Source organism: Sturnira hondurensis, unplaced genomic scaffold (assembly GCF_014824575.4).
Source record: "Sturnira hondurensis isolate 20B ecotype Veracruz unplaced genomic scaffold, ASM1482457v3 Scaffold0010600, whole genome shotgun sequence".
NCBI classification, from domain to species: Eukaryota; Metazoa; Chordata; class Mammalia; order Chiroptera; family Phyllostomidae; genus Sturnira; species Sturnira hondurensis.
In genome coordinates this window covers 603,128-615,183 of record NW_028083231.1, presented here as the reverse complement: position 1 = coordinate 615,183, position 12,056 = coordinate 603,128, and the positions used below count along the sequence as shown (strand labels likewise).

General features: G+C 52.2%; 2 long non-coding RNA genes across 2 annotated transcripts; one reads left to right on the top strand and one right to left on the bottom strand.

Annotated features, from left to right (window-relative positions):
- Positions 1–1,186: 1,186 nt before the first annotated feature.
- LOC118996040 (uncharacterized) lies at positions 1,187–4,539 on the bottom strand. Its single transcript, XR_005068412.1, has 3 exons — positions 4,214–4,539; positions 2,838–2,913; positions 1,187–2,673 (listed from the first exon to the last, which is right to left on the bottom strand). It is a non-coding gene; the product is annotated as an uncharacterized LOC118996040 (long non-coding RNA).
- Positions 4,538–9,187, top strand: LOC118996041 (uncharacterized). The gene is made up of 3 exons (XR_005068413.1): positions 4,538–4,875; positions 7,763–7,847; positions 8,407–9,187. It is a non-coding gene; the product is annotated as an uncharacterized LOC118996041 (long non-coding RNA).
- The last annotated feature ends 2,869 nt before the right edge of the window (positions 9,188–12,056 follow it).

Below are 12,056 nucleotides of genomic sequence, written 5' to 3'. Positions count from 1 at the left end.
AGAGAATACCAAGTCTGTGTTGCAGGCTGAAAGGATGCCCTGCACAACCCTGCTCCCTCCCTGCTCCATAGTGGGTGTTAGTCTCCAATCAGCCTTTGAACTCTTTATTCTAAAGATTTTTATTTATTTTTAGATGGGGGGAGGGAAGGAGAAAGAGAGGAAGAGAAACATCAATGTGTGGTTGCCTCTCATGTGCCCCCTACTGGGGACCTGGCCCGAAACCCAGGCATGTGCCCTAAACTGGGAATTGAATTGGTGACCCTTTGGCTCAGAGGCCAGCACTCAATCCGCTGAGCCACACCAGCCAGGGCAGCCTTTGAACTCTTAACTGCCTCTCAGCGTCAACTACCTGAGAGACCCAACCTACAACAGTTGGTTCTAGAGTGGTCCAAAAAGCAGGTGATAAGTTGGAGGCTTGGTACACAATTGTTCCTCATCCACCCCACTGGAAATGAGGACCACAACCTGGGGGGTAGGTAATGTGAAGACAACCCCGGGCACAAGGAGGCAGCCCAGCAGGTAGAACTTTCTCACTGGAACTTTTCACTGGGCCTGCAGGTGGAGAGGACTTTCCTGGCAGGCGAGAAGATCCAAGTGTGTGGAAAGTATGGGAATGGACAAGGGTGACTTCTGTGATTTGATGACCCACAAGGGGATGAGAAGCTGAGGATGACTAACAAAGTGAAATCCAAGGGAGAGACCTGGAGTGTCCGCCATAGCTTCCAAAGTAGTCCCCATCTCAGGCAGTGGGGAAAAGTCAAAGCCAGATTTGATAGGAATGGCTGAACTTCTAAGACGCTGGACATTCACCCAAGGCAGGACTGTCATGCCAACATCAGAAGCCCACTTGGGAAAACCCGCATCCATGACATATGGAACAGGGGCATCTGAGCAAAGACCTGAGGAGATGTGGACTCCCCAGATTTCTCTGAAAGGTCTGGGTCTGAGGCTGCAGCCCAACCCTTCCCATAAAGAGCTGCTGCACCCGCCCTACACCTGAGAGAGCAACAAATTACACACGTCTTTCCCCACAGGTGCCCTTGATCCCTGAAGGTAGGGTGAGTAACCATCCCGATTTTCTGAGGAGAGCCCCAGGAAAACCAGGAAGAGGTGGCAGCCTACTGCCAGGCAGGACCCAGCCAGAGCGAAGTCATTACACAACACAGGCTGGGTGTGCCGNCTCAGTCTCCAAGGGCTTGTGAGTTCCTGGCACCTACCTAACAGGACAGTCACAACCAGGGGCTGCCCATCATCACCATGGGGCTGAGCCTTGGCTCTGCCCTCCACCTATGAGCAGCCCCACTCTCATCTGTCTCTCTCCTCCTGTCTTTAAAGGACATAAACCTCACCTCAGCTATCATGTCCTCGTGCTTATGAAAACACACCCACTCTCAAAGACAAGGTCCAAAGGACAAAGCTGCCTCGTGTTCACTCCCATCCCAACCCACTGTCCCGCCAGTCCCTTTGCCCAGCTCCTCCGCCTTCCCTCCCTTTCTCTGGCTGGGCCACCTTCCCCTGTGCTCTGGACCCCACCCTTCTTGTGCACTCAAGGACCTTGTTCCTGAGACCTTATCCATTAAGAAAAGGGCTTGACAGAGGTAATCAAGTTAAAATGAGACCCTCATCCAATGACTGGTGCCTTCATCTAAAGGGGGAATTTACAGACAGACATGCACCCAGGAGAGTAATGCCTTGTGATGAGGAAGGTCGAGATCTACACGGCAAGGGATGCCAAAGCTTGCCTGCAAACCACCAGAACCTTGGGGACCAGGATGGACAGATTTTCTCTCAGTCCCCAGAAGAGGCAAACTCGGTGGACACCTTGATCTCGGGCCTCCAGCCTCTGCAACCGTGAGACAATACCTGTCTGTTGTTTAAGCCACTCGTGCCACGGCTCTTCGAAGTGACCAGCCCAACAAATGTCTACAGAGGCATAGACCCTTCCTGCACATCTCCACAGGGCAGAGAACAGTCTTGCCATTGGCAGCACTTCAAGCATATTCCTTCACGTCTGTACATTTTCTTCTAGCCTATTTTTTTGCTGCCTGTATGGTACCCCCTTATTGGCTGCCCCACGACTTACTGAGTTTCCCCTACTGATGAAGAAAGAGTCACAGGCTGCTTTGCACTTCCTGCCACTCTAAAGGACACTACTACAAACACTCGCTGACTGAAGACTTGTTGGGAGGATGCCTGGGTCACATGCATGCACTTCTGAGATGCTGATACATGCCAGCAAATGGCCTTCCACCGAAGCTCACCCGTGTATGCTCTACCAACCTTGGGCCTGGTGCCATTTCCTCACACGCGCGTTGGCCCTGAGCATCATCACTGTGCTTAGGCTTTGCCCATCTGACGGGTGACAAAGGGTCGCCCTAGTCATCGGGTTTACATTATTTATGATGGAGGCTGGATGTCCCCCTGTGGCCTGGCCACTTCTTTTTCTTCTATTGAGATACATGCCTGGTTTCCACCATTGAGTTCCTTGGCCCTCTTCTCATCAACCCCACAAAATCACAACAAGGAGACCTGAACTGTGTGGGTGGCACCCCCAGGGAGAACTGAGGCAACAGTAAAGGCACGAAGGGGGCTGAGTGCTCTGTCACACAATGCAGAGTACCTGCTTGGTGGCCTGAGGAAGAAACACTCTTCCACTTGTCTCTGCTTCTTCACCTGCACGAGGGCAAGAGGGATAATGAGAAAAGGTCATTAGGAACAAGACAGCAGTGTTGGCTAATATACCAGAACAGTCTTCTACACAGCAGGGACTGGAAACCATCAAGACTGAGGAGGTTCCAACTAATGGGAAACACACATGGCTCTGGCCTTTCACTCACGGTTTGTTTCTCCGAATCAGGGCAGTGGCTCTCTCCTCCCCTTCCTGGTCAGGGACCACATGATGGCTCAGCTAGCCTGCACAGAAAGTCATTTCATGTAGGCGGGTCGTGTCCTTACAACCATCTGTCCTAGCAGATGCTGCGTTCAAGAGGAGAAGACTCTCACCTCCCCTCATATCACCACATGGGAAGAACTTGGGGACCCTACAATCCTGTTTCCCTCAGTGTCATCCTGGGTAGGTCCCTCTGGGAGGGGTGCCATGGGCAACCAGCTGTGCATCACACAGCCTGGGGCCTGGGTGGGGCGGTGACAGCCTAAGGGCCAAGCAGGAAGTGGGGAGGACAGACCTGTACATGCGGACTACTAGTACACTCGCGTTTCTATGGGCAGAGGCCCGTCGCTGTCCCCCACACACTTACAAGAATGAGGGACAAGGGGACTTCTATTTTTAGNGGGTAGGTCCCTCTGGGAGGGGTGCCATGGGCAACCAGCTGTGCATCACACAGCCTGGGGCCTGGGTGGGGCGGTGACAGCCTAAGGGCCAAGCAGGAAGTGGGGAGGACAGACCTGTACATGCGGACTACTAGTACACTCGCGTTTCTATGGGCAGAGGCCCGTCGCTGTCCCCCACACACTTACAAGAATGAGGGACAAGGGAAGGTAAGCAGAGGAGGAGACAGAAAAGCGTGGCCTTGGCTGCAGTGGGAGTGTTCCCAGCTGCATGCATGGGAGGAGAAACCCCAACCCTCAAGTACTGTCCTTTGGAGGGCCGAGCAGGCCGGCGGGGGCAGAGTATTCTGCTTCCCTCCTGGCAGGTCTCTTGGCCCCACTGGCCATGCAAGTCGCATGGGCCTGGGATGACCCAGCTGAGGCCACCAGGCCAGGCAGTCCACCTCCCCGCCACCCTAGGAGACTGCAGACTGCCAGCGCAGAAACGACCTCCTCCCAGGCCCGGATGAGGAGAGGACCCCGGAATGCGACAGGGAGACGCCACAGAGCAGCAGGCTGGTATAGTGGATGCGCCCCGCCCCCCCCAAAGGCCAGTGAGAAGTGGCAGGTGCCGGCATTGGTTAAAAACCCTGGGCTGGCAGATACACGAACTCCTGTCTGCTGGGCTTACAAAAGCCTATAGACCCATACAAATACCTAAGCACCACCCCTGAACGCAGCAGGACGCACGCTCAGCCTCAGCACCAGGCCCTGACACAGCAGCAGGCTTGCCTGGATGCAGCAGCAGGCCTGAATGCGACAGCAAGCCCTCACGCAGCAGTACGCATGCCCGGAAGCAGCCAGCGCAGGCAGCCAAGCAGCCAGGCAGGCACATAAGGACAAAAGCAAGCAGCCCACGGTTGCTAGGAGATATTGTTGGACTCACCGGACACCAGGGCTGGACAGGGCCCTGGAGACCCTGGCGAAAAAGGGAGGGGAAAGGCAAAATGCTGTGGGGGATGGGGAGAGGAAGGGGCAGGGCTAGGCAAATCAAGGAGGGGGGGCTTGAGAGAAGGCGGAGCTAGGGGAGGAGTAGCTGGGTGCCACACCTGGAAAAGAGCCAGGGGGTGTGGCTGGGGGCAGAAGTGTGAGAAAGCAGGGAGAGGGGCTGCAGGATGGGTTTGGCGGAGCAGTAAGAAGGAGCTGCAGGAGGAGCTGGGGGTGGGCGGAGCTGTGGAAAAGCTGGTGGAGGAGGATCTGCAGCAGGGGGTGGAGGAGGCGGAGCTCTTGTAGCAGTATCTGGGGACGAGTTGTGGGAAAGAGCTGGGGGAGAAGGAGCATCAGGGGTGAAGGAGGATCCAGGGAAAGCTGGGTAGGGGACAGAGGTGGGAGGAGAGTATCTGTGGGCGGACCGGTGGCAAACAGCTGGGGGAGTAGGCGGAACTGGTGGGGTGATATATCCGGAGGCTGACCCTGTGGGACTGACTGGGGGCGGAACTTTGAGAAAGCAGGGGGTGAAGCAGGGCAGAGCTGGTGGATTGCAGTGGAGGTGCAAGGTTCAGCTGCACGTAACTGGGGATGGAGCATAGCGAAGCTGCAGGAAAGCTGGTGAGGAGCAGGGCATACCTGGGGGGAAGTTGCAGAGGAGGAGCTGAGCGAGGGTGGAGCCACGGGGAGAATGGGGCGGAGCTGGCAGAGAGGTAGCTTTGGGCACTGGGAACCTTGTAGCAGCTGGGCTAGGCCCACTCAGTGACCAAGGCCGGGCAGTGCCCATTTGACTTCCATGACATCTGCACTCAGTCTGCGCTGCACTCGTAGGCATGGGTTAAAGTGACAGCCCGGTGTCCTCGGTGCCCTAAGCGGACCCTCAGAATGGACCCTGCGGGACACAGAGGCCAAGAGAGGGCAGCACAACTGGACCGAGTCCTGCATCTCAGGGCTGAATGCCCAGGCCCGTTTTGCTTTCTGCAAGCTCCTCCACCACCCCATGCCTCACACCCCCACCCCACTCCCTGGTAGTACCAGTAGGGTCTTGAGGGAAGGTCTTCGTGTTGCAGTTTCTGTTGTAGGCGAGAAGAAAAATCTGCACCCTGTTTATTGCTGCGCCTAAAAGCTGACCTGTCCCGAACAAAGCTAGCTTCCCTGTCCGCTGTTTCCTCTCTTCTACCTCTCAGGGGCTCACCCCTTTCAGTGCCACCACACTTGCCTCCTCGTGTCCACTCACCCTCGCCCTTCCTCTCTTTTACTTGATGACCGAGTCCTGTGTCCGTGCCTCTAAAACACCCGATCAGAATAAATGCTCCTTTTCTTGTCCCCACTGCTACTCCCTGAGGCCAGGCTTCATGGTCTGGGTGTTTCCTGGTGCTATTATTACCCGAGCCTCCCCACTGGCCTGGATGACCCTGTGTTTCCTCTTCCAGTGGGTCTTCCATGGTGCCATCCAACTGCACATCTGTCCTTCTGTCCTCATCAACCCCTGACTGAAAACACCGCCTAGTCCTCTCTTGTTTAAGCCCAAACACCTGCGGGCCATGGGGGAGCCTTCCAGTGGTCCCAGCTCTCCCGCATCACCCAATAGTCTGGGTCACTGCTGCGGAGTCCCTGCACCCTGAGCACCTTCTACAGGACTCCCCCTTTGGCTCCTGTGCTTCCTGAGGCCTGGAGTGCCTGCCTCCTCTTGTCCCCGCAAACTCCTGTCCTTCCGGATGCAACTTGAGCATCCCCTTCTTTACCCCACACCCAAGCACCAGGTACTCTTGACTCCCAGTTGGGGTAGTACCCTGTACCTTCCCACCTACCTTCCTTCGCTGGGCTCTCATCTCCCAGGGTTGTAACTGCCTGCCTCTGAGAGCCCGGGCTCCCTCAGGAGCTTCAAGTTCTTTGAAGGCTACGCCTGTGTCATGCTGCTTTCAGTAAACCAGGTGCCCGTGCCCCAGTCATTGCTTAGTAAATGTTGAATCAAGAGAGGACTTCTTTTTCTTTCGGTGAGCTGCACCTACTCCCTCCTTGCAGAAGCTGGGGGTGACAGGAATGCTGGCCACGAGGTGAGAAGCAGAGTGTACCTTCATAGGGGTTAGGCCTCCGGCCACAGAGGGTGTTAATTATCACCAGGTCCAATGCTATTCATGTCAGTTTTTCCTCCTCAGCTCCTTGTCCCAAGAATGGTTATCAGCTGCTGCTGAACATGCCAGAACCTCCTGTGGGGGTTTCAAGATATAAGGGAGGGTCCCTGAATGGCTGGTTTGTGGTGTCCCTCCCAAATCCTGTTGTTTGGAGAAGTAGACCATGCCCCATGAACTAGAGACTTAACACTCTGTGTCTGCTCGTGGGGGACAGTGATGGCACTATAGGACTGCTTTTTCTGACCCTCGTGTGTGCTGAGAACAGGGTGTACGATCTCTCCCTCAGGGAGCAGTACAGTAAAGGTGGGGAGTGTGGTCTCATGAAGGGGAAGCCCAAGGGTAGTGGCCACAAGGCCAATTCGTTGCCAGGTGGGTGGGCCCAGGAAGAGTGTCCTGGCCATGTTACAGGTGGGCGTAGGGTGGCATTTGGCTGCCCCTGTCAAAGGGACCCAGTTGCAACTCAGTCCTAAATTTCAGTACAAATGAAGTGTTGGCACAGAACCCTGAAACAATCTGATTTCTGACCTCCGGGCAACATTCCTTTTGGCAGCTGCTACCCTACCCATCCCCTCTCATAAACAAAGTCCTGGTGGGGGCAAGCCTTCCCTCCCTCCCTGTCTGGTCATCTTGGCAGGCAGTTCAGCCTTCACCTCTGAGACCTGGCACACTCCTTCCTTCCACTGCTTGGCCGCTGTCTGTGGATGTCCAGGAGATTCAGCAGCTGTCCGAGGACATCTAGGCCTTTTGGGGACTCCTCCTGCTCCCTCCCAGACACTGTGCCTCTGCTGCCCCCCACTATCACAATGCTCATGGCCTCCTGGGGCAGGAGAGAGGCTCCTCTTCAAGCTCCACTTCTTCCCCAGCCTGCAATTCCACCCCTATAACCCACGCCAAGTTGTTTCAGGAAATCCTTGCCATTTCTGCCATTGCTCTTTGAAGGGACTGTGACCATGGACATAGCCTCCTTTTTGGAGCCCAGGGAACCTGCCAAAAGTCAGCATACCTTTCTTGTCCCCCCAGCAGCACCCTGAAGAGCTCCCTGACCTCCATGGCCCTCTGGGCACTTGCTTTTGCAATTTGCTGTCCCTCTTTACCCCACTCTGCATGCTACTTTTGCTCTGAAACCCTGAGAGGGTTCCAGTTTGTTCCTGCCATAGGTTGTGTGGTGCCACCCCGCTGGGACCTGCTTGACCCAAATTTCTGGTTTCCCATTTTCTCTACTCAGCAGGTCCCATTTCCTCCTCCAAGAACTGCCTGCAGCCCACTCTTCTATTGAACTGCTTGGTGGTTTTTTTGTTTTGTTTTTGCATCGAGTTGTGGGCACTCATTGTGAAGTTTGGGTGCTAATCCTGCCTTGGTGCTTTGTGTTTCAGGTTCTTCCTTCTGCTCCTCAGGGACTGGTTTCTTTCTCTCTGCAGGCCTGGTTTGGATGCAGCATTCATCTAGACTTTCCGAATTGTAAGCAACACCACGTGTTAGGGACTATCCCGGTGCTCCTCCTGCTAGAGGCTGCCCGTTAACTCAGATGAGTGGTCCCCTCAAAGGAGGTGCTCTTGCTTCCAGCACTCTGCCTGTGAGAAAATGCTCCTTGTCTCTGTAATCCACTTGGTCACTACTTGGCCTCAGTACTTTGTCCTAGCCTGTGGGTGAGCTTCCAAACATCATACTGTGACTGAGTAGACATGCCATCCAGCTGATTTATCTGAAATTTGGGTGTGGGGGACCTGGAGCAGCTGTTGCCGTCACATAACTATGGTTATGGGATGCTAATGGGTGGGCTAATGGGTCCTGTGCAGAAGACCTATTTTGCTGACTTTTGAGTATCTGCATGCTCACCGTGGCCACTATGGCAAGAGAAGAAAGTGTATGAAGAAGCAGGACAAAGGATGCTCATAAGGCATCACTCGGAAGCAAGACCATTCATAATTTGGGTGTATTCTCTCAGTTCTTTTTCTATGCATTTTTCTTTCCTCTGTTGACTTCATTCTGTATTACCATTTTGTCTTATTTCTGAAAGATTCCTCAGAAGACATCTCACTAAGCTCAGCACCTCGTTCTGGAGGATGTTGGATGCAAGGCTCTCCCTGCTCAAGACCATTGAAATCCTCAAGACTGGCCCAGCATGTATGTTGGACCCAGTGACATCCTCTGCTCAGAAACTCTGGCACAGGGGGCCTTCCTTAGGTGGATGTGGAGACAGAGTTTATTGAGTCTCCTAAGTCAGTGTCAGATTGGACAATGCATTGCCCTGGCTTCAATCTGTCTGGGTTTCCCATTTCCTAGTGTTCAGTCACCCATGCATAGCTGGAGGTCCCTTTGGGAAGGTCTAGGGGATCATTCTAGTGTCTTCTTCCTGCCATGGTGCTGCAGGGTCCTTTCCCCGTGGGGACTCAGGTACCTCCCTAGTCTACGGTCCCACGTCTGAAAACTGACTCCAGGGCAGAACCTGGGCAAGGCATTGTGACTTGTTTATTGGGGTAGCTGCCCTCAGCCTCCTGCGTCTGTTTTTGCTCTTTTGAGTTTCCATTTTAGGCTGCACCTTGGTTGGTTGGCGACCCATTGTGCCCTCAGGGAGGCTATGTCGTATTGCCCAGCTCCACCACTCTCTATGGGGGCCTCCTTGTCAGTGGTGTTCATCGTCAAGAGCCCCTGGCTTCTGCCCTTCAGTGGCTCCCAGGGACTTTTATTGCAGTTTCTGGGAAGGACAGGTGTAGTCCCTTTCCTCCCTTACCAAGCCCGGCACACCCAGCCTGTGTTGTGTAATGACTTCGCTCTGGCTGGGTCCTGCCTGGCAGTAGGCTGCCACCTCTTCCTGGTTTTCCTGGGGCTCTCCTCAGAAGATCAGGATGGTTAGTCACCCTACCTTCAGGGATCAAGGGCACCTGTCGGGAAAGATGTGTGTAATTTGTTGCTCTCTCAGGTGTAGGGCAGGCGCAGCAGCTCTTTATGGGAAGGGATGGGCTGCAGCCTCAGACTCAGACCTTTCAGAGAAATCTGGGGAGTCCACATTTCCTCAGGTCTTTGCTCAGATACCCCCGTTCCATATGTCATGGATGTGGGTTTTCCCAAGTGGGCTTCTGATGTTGGCATGGCAGTCCTGCCTTGGTTGAATGTTCAGCGTCTTGGAAGTTCAGCCATTCCTATCAAATCTGGCTTTGACTTTTCCCCACTGCCTGAGATGGGGACTACTTTGGAAGCTATGGCGGACACTCCAGGTCTCTCCCTTGGATTTCACTTTGTTAGTCACCCTCAGCTTCCCATCCCCTTGTGGGTCATCAAATCACAGAAGTCACCCTTGTCCATTCCCATACTTTCCACACACCTGGATCTTCTCGCCTGCTAGGAAAGTCCTCTCCACCTGTAGGCTCAGTGAAAAGTTCCAGCGAGAACTTCTACCTGCTGGGCTGCTTCCTTGTTCCTGGGGCTGTCTTCACATCACCTAACCCATAGGTTGTGGTCCTCATTTCCAGTGGGGTGGATGAGGAACAATTGTGTACCAAGCCTCCAACTTATCACCTGCTTTTTTGGACCACTCTAGAACCAATTGTTGTAGGTTGAGTCTCTCAGGTAGTTGACGCTGAGAGGCAGTTAAGAGTTCAAAGGCTGCCCTGGCTGGTGTGGTTCAGCAGATTGAGTGCCGGCCTGTGAGCCAAAGGGTTGCCGATTCAATTCCCAGTTTAGGGCACATGCTTGGGTTGTGGGCCAGGTCTCCAGTAGGGGGCACATGAGAGGCAACCACACATTGATGTTTCTCTCCCTCTCTTTCTCCTTCCCTCCCCCCATCTAAAAATAAATAAAAATCTTTGAAAAAAGAGTTCAAAGGCTGATTGGAGACACTCACTATGGAGCAGGGTTGTGCAGGGCATCCTTTCAGCCTGCAACATGGACTTGGCAGTCTCTACCAGCCCCTCAGGGAGCCACAAAGCCAAGGTCATCATCAGAGGATTTCAAAATGTGTAGAAGGAATGAAATAATTAAGATCAGAGCAGAAATAAAAGAAATAAAGTCTTAAAAAATTACAGTGAATCCAGGAGCTGGTTTTTAAAAAGATAAAGAAGATGGACAAACATTTAATGAAGAAACAAAAAATAAATAGAATAAAAGAGAAAAGACCTAAGGAACTAAAATCAAAAACGAATGAGGGGAAATAACAACTGACACACACAAAAAATAGGGTTTTAAGAAAATATTATGAACATCTATATGCCAACAAACTGGACAACGTGGATGAAATGGATAAATTTCTAGAAATGTAGAATTTTCCAAAACTAAATCAGGAAGAATCAGAGAATATGAATAGACATATTAGACCTAGTGAAACTGAAGCAGGAATCAAAAACAACTCCCAACAAACAAAAGCCCTGGACAGAATAGCTTCACTGGTGAATTTTACCAAACATTCTGAGAACACCTCACCTTCTCAAACTATTTCATAAAATTCAAGATGAGGGAAGGCTTCCAAATTCACTTTATGAGGCCAGAATTATCCTAATTCCAAAATCAGATAAAGATACTACAAGGAAAGAAAATTATAGGCCGATATCCTTGATGATGAAGGATGCTAAAATCCTCAAAAATTATTAGCATACCAAATACAACAATACATCAAAAAGATCATACAACCTGACCAAGTGGGATTTATTCTGGAAATGTAAATTTGGTACAACATTCACAATCAGTAAATGTGATTCACCCCATAAAATGAAGGATAAAACCACATGATCGTATCAGTAGATGAAGAAAAAACATTTGATACAATCCAGCAGTCATTTGTGACAAACTCTCAGCAAAGTAGGATGAGAAAGAATATGCCTAATCATAATGAAGGCCATATATGACAACCCCACTGCCAGCATCATACTCACTGGGCCCTCACTGCAGCATGCTGTCACCCTACTCTTGGACTTCCAGCCTTCAGAACGGTGGGAAATAAATTTATGTAGCTGGTGAGCTACTCCAACTGTGGTATTTAGTTATGGCAGCCTGACTGGACTAGGGGAGGAAGGCAAGGGAACAGCTGGAAAAGTGGCATCAGAGAGCAGCTCACATGTCCAAGTGATGCTGCTCAGTGGGTTGGGGGAAGTGGCTTTGGGTCTTAGAACCACAAGGCTCTATGTTATCTACTCTCAGAAGCCTGATTAACCCCAAGGGCCCCATAGCCCGGAGCTCAGCACTGTCTTTATGGCTGCAAGTCTGTGAAGACTCCACAATGAAGTCAGAAAGGAAATCACTTTCCCTTGGGGGAAGCTGTCCTGGTAGGCCAGTCAGCTGTGCTGCACTAGAGTCGCCTGACTTTGGGGAATAGTTTTATTAGGGGGAAACAAATGAGGGTTACCCCAGGGGCCTTTGGAGCTCTGAAGAGCAAACCAATTACTTCTCTCAAAAGGTCCTGAGAATGGTAGGTGCCTAATAAAGACTGCCTGACTGTCGTCAGTCAAGGGTCCCCAGGTTGAAATTCTGGGACTGAGCAGGCTTAGTGCAGGGAGCCCATTTCCATACCTTTCTTAGACTCCACTGAAGTTAACAACGTTTGCTGACTATTTAATCTTTAGAAGACTAGATGAGCCTGATGTCCTAGATTCCTCACCTCAGTGGAAATTCAGTGACTACTGAGTCAAAGAACACTAACTAATGGTCCTACAGAAGCCCAGGGGTGCAAGAGCGCCT